This window comes from Lipotes vexillifer, unplaced genomic scaffold (genome assembly GCF_000442215.2).
Source record: "Lipotes vexillifer unplaced genomic scaffold, Lipotes_vexillifer_v1.1 scaffold231, whole genome shotgun sequence".
NCBI classification, from domain to species: Eukaryota; Metazoa; Chordata; class Mammalia; order Artiodactyla; family Lipotidae; genus Lipotes; species Lipotes vexillifer.
In genome coordinates, this window is record NW_006791822.1 from 1,179,349 (window position 1) to 1,184,092 (window position 4,744).

The window sequence follows — 4,744 nt, forward strand, 5'->3', positions numbered from 1 at the left end:
AAAAAAAAAATATATATATATATATATATATATATATATATATATATATATATATGTAAAATCTTCATTTTTAAGCATTTTAACACAAATCTACCTTGCAAGTCTAGCTGTAAAGAGAACACCAGAGGAAGAGAGAGGAGGTACAATCTGTAGCAATAGGGCTCTAGGCCAAATGCTCTTCGGGAAAGATCCCGAGAAATCGTGGGAGAGGAGTCAAAGTCTTATGACACTTGCACACATTAAAAAGGATGAAAACTTAAAATCCCAAGTGGGAGGCTGCCAGCTGTTTATGCCACTCAGGATGCACAGTGCTGGCATACATTCCTTTTTTTCCCGCTCTGGGCAGGTATGGCCAGAGGAGGTGATTAGAGTCATCCTTTTACCATGATGTTGCCATGTAGAAACTGGCTGAGGGTCAACAGTGTTTTGCCACTAAACCAGCTGAGAGAGTCACTGGCCCTTCAAAGATAAAGCTTGTAACCAGTTAGCCAGAGCACTTTGGGGGCAGAATGTCACTGGGTAGCTTCTTTGAGTCCATGCTGCAGATACGGTGAATTTGGGCTTCAGGTTCTATGTGATATAGAAATACTAGCCCCTGCTTTTCTGGTAAATGGCCTGAGGTGACCTCTAAAAATGGTTTGCTATTCACTTGACCCAGAAAACCCCACAAAATCATGCAAGTCAAGAGGTTCAAATCTTCATGTTCACTTTAAGAACACTCGTGAAACTGCCCAGGCCATTAAGGGTATGCAGAGCAGAAAAACTACCAAGTATCTGAAGGATGTCACTTTACAGAAGCAATGTGTGCCATTCCTTTGCCACAGTGGTTGAGTTGGTAGGTGTGCCCAGGCCAAACAGTGGGGCTGGACGCAGTGTCGGTTACCCAGAAATATTCCTGAATTTTTACTGCACATGCTCAAAGATGCAGAGAGTAATGCTGAACTTAAGGGCTTAGGTGTAGATTCTATGGTCATTGAGTGTACCCAGGTGAACAAAATCCGCAAGATGCAGTGCAGGACTTATAGAGCTCGTGGTCAGATCAACCCATACACGAGCTCTCCCTGCCACATTGAGATGATCCTTACTGAAAAAGAACAGATTGTTCCTAAACCAGAAAAGGGGGTTGCACAGGAGAAAAAGATAACCCAGAAGAAACCGAAGAAACACAAAACTTATGGCCTGGAAATAAATGCCACAAAAAAATAAATGCAAATAAAACTGAAAAAAAGAAATACTGGCCCCTTAGGACTGTGTGGCCATTCATTTTTCCTTGTGGCTGACACTGACCGAGACCCATAATTGAAAGAGCTGTCTCTGCCCTGAGCATTGCCAACCCCAGAAAATCCGAGAAGCATAGGCTTCTGCAATTTCATGTCTCTTCTCCAGACTGTAAAAAAGCTGAACAATAAACATAAAAACCAAACAAACTAGCAAACCAACCAACCAGCCAAACAAATACAAACACTGGGCAGAATTTTGAGGATGAATGATTGAATCTCATGCGCTGTTTGGTATTCTTGACATCCAAGGAAGTTTATTTACATCCTATTTCCTGATATGAGAGTAACAGACAAATGATGCCCTCAGATTCTTAAATTGCATCCTGTCTGTCATCCTGATACCCTCTAAGTGGGTGTTATAACACAGTCCTCATTCAGGTAGAGATAATCCCAGCAAAACCTGTTTCCAAAAGAAGTATGACTTATCTTATTTTCTGCACGTCTGAATGCCAGAGTTGGGACTTTGATTATCAGATAGACACCTGATCCAGGAACATGACTACACATAATAAAGTCAGAAGGGAATTTCTAATTTGAGATTTGATGAAGGTTTACTTATTTCAGAAGCATTTCTATAACAGTGTGAAGGCACTCTTCTAGGTGGTTTACAAATATGAATTCTTTTAATCTACGTAACAGCTTTTTGAGAGAAGGTACTTTTATGGACTCTATTTTACAGATGAAAAAACTGCACAAGCTTCCCCTGTGAGTACATGGCAGAGCCAGGATTCAAACCTGGGAAGTCTGAATCAGTCGTGTTGTGCTGTGCTATGCCGTGCTACCTCTCACATGGACTTGCTGAGACTGACTGTAAATTTCTTCTGTGATGGGAATTATACACATTTAAGCATACATGGGCTATATAAGAAGGGTATATGGTAGGTGTGGATGGTCTCTGTGTCTTCATTCAAAAACTATCCATTGCCTTTGACCAGTGCAGCTAAAGGACTCTTCCCTTACATCCTATGCAGTTCAGAGTTCCTGATACAAATCATAGAGAACTTCTATGCCTTTGTTTATTGTTCCAAATTTGGTCTTTAAGCAGCATGCAATCAATTTCTTCAGAAAATGTTGTTTCCTTCCAAAACACTGCACAAAATTCTGGATGCCTGCCTTGCTTACCAACCTCAGGAATTTTCCAGCTCCCAAACTCTAATCTGAATACCCCTGGGTCTGCAGTGATCTTGTGGCTGTGGTCTTTCTGCAATCACTGGATTCTGCCTTTCTAACAGGCGACGCACACACTTTAATCTCCCTTCGTCCCAAAGAACTATCTGCTACTCAGACTCTGAAATAAAAACTGATTTCCCATTCTATGATACTCTGGCATTCCCTGGAAAATGTAGCATCGGTTACTATTTTTGTACTAGTGCCCCAGAAGTGGCCCTGGGGGAAAATCTCTGTTTAAACCAGTAGCATGTGGGCTACACTATCCTGGAAACATCAGCAATTCTGTGTTACCCTCATCATAAACAAATCCACAGGAATAATAAAAGCTTCTGAGTATAGTCTTTGCATGAGTTCATACACCATCCTGAGGACAGAGGCCTTTTTCCCCTTGTGGCTCCCTTGATAAAGCACCTGCTCAAATGATCCCTTGCTCCATTGATTTGGCAATTATTTATTGTATTTCATAGTGTTTATGGCATTTCTCATAGTACTACAATTATGTAATACATAAAACAAGTATTATGAACTCAGTGCAAGTACGTCCCAAACTGGGTCACAAAGCTGATTCTTTTCAGTTGGTTTTATATCTGCAGTTTGGTTAGCTGTCATTAGACTCATTTATTATTAAATGACCTATTTAATTAAATGAAACTCATTACTTAAAGCAAGGGAGTCATTATTTACATTAATGATTCTCAAACTTAATTATCCATTACAATCATCTAGGGAGCTTCCATTATATAAGAACTCGGGGTGGGATCCAGGTGTCATACATCTTAAAGTGCCCCAGGAGATTCCAACATTTAGCTAAGTTTGGGAACTACTGATTTACAGGGAGATTTAACATTTTTTATATTATTTAATTAGACATAATAATTGCAAACACTTGTGATATTGTACCTGCTACGTACCAGGCACTGCTGTAAGCATTTTATGAATATAAACTCACCTAATTTTCCCTATGACCCTATGGTACTATTGTTATCTCCATGTTACAGCTGATGGAAATAAGGGACAGCACTTAAGTGACTTATCCAAAGTCACTCTCGTTGATGGAACATGATTTTTGTTTCATCAGTTTGGCTCATAACCATTATTCTGCCTATTAAATGTTTATGTTTTTAAATAGAGTAGCTGTAGCAGCAGTGGCAGCAGGCACTCAGAGGCACACTTTTAAGTGCTTTGTATAAAATAATACATTGATAATAATGAAAAACTTCCTAAATGCCAGCTCTTATTTGTAACTGCTTAATCTAATTCTATTTTTAATTGTTCTGCATTCAGACAAACCTCTTTTCCAATGTTATACAACTGAAATTAAGCCAAATACTATGTACCAGGAACTTAAGCTTAAAACCATTTGTTAACAATGTGCGTTGCTATGAAAATCTCAATGTAATTGTCTTGCCTTTCATTCTCTTAAAAAAGTGATTCTCCCCTCCCCAAACAAATGAACAAACACACCTCTTTTGCTCTCGCCTGCAGTCGCATCATTACAGAACATGTAAAGTCCTCCCTGGTAGCCCTCTCCTGTGTTGCAGGCATTCTTACCCCACGCTAACTGCCTTCCCAACATTCCTGGTTTACCCCCTTTCAGCGTTTCTGACAGCCAAGTTCAGCACAGAAAAAAATAGCTCAGGGGCCCGCAAGATCCAGGGAGAACTCACCTTTCTCTGATGTGCAGCAGGAGGGAGAGAGGGGCTCTTCCAGCCTTAGGCCTTAGGAAGGGGGCCCTCTGATTGCCCGCTTCTCCTTGGATCTATTTCCAGTCTGCCTCGTGATAATCGGCCGGGCTTGCGCATAAGAGGTCCTGCAGCTGGAGCCACTTAACTGTAGCTGCCGCCAGCTGAGCCTGGCTGGGGGCCCTGAACTCTTCCTTCATGAAAGGCACCACGTCACTCTTAAAGTTGGCCCATACATAGCCGTTGATATAGTCTGACTTTTAGTCCACTCTCAAATAGGCTGTTGACTTACTTCTGTGATCATATCCTTCTTTATATCTTAGTTTTAAGAATGTGTCTCTGTTTTTCTCTTGTCCACGCTCACCTTCACATTGTAGCCTCTGATGCAGGCTCCGGCCTGAGATAATCACCCTTTCTTATTCCCTTTCATCCCTCTGGGGTCTGTAGTTCAAGCTCCAAATATCTTCCCCAGCCTAAGCCGGCCACCTGCTGCTATATCTTGCTGATATCCACAGTCTGATTTCATGGCCTTAGGACTATTGCCAGGCCTCTTGAAATCCGTTTGTCAATCTCCCTGTATGTTCTTTGCTTTATTGTCAATAACTGCTGAGA

At 41.1% G+C, this 4,744-nt stretch overlaps 1 pseudogene; it reads left to right on the forward strand.

Annotated features, from left to right (window-relative positions):
- The first annotated feature begins 633 nt into the window (after positions 1-633).
- On the forward strand, positions 634-1,206 carry LOC103079977 (60S ribosomal protein L17 pseudogene; annotated as a pseudogene).
- Positions 1,207-4,744: the final 3,538 nt, after the last annotated feature.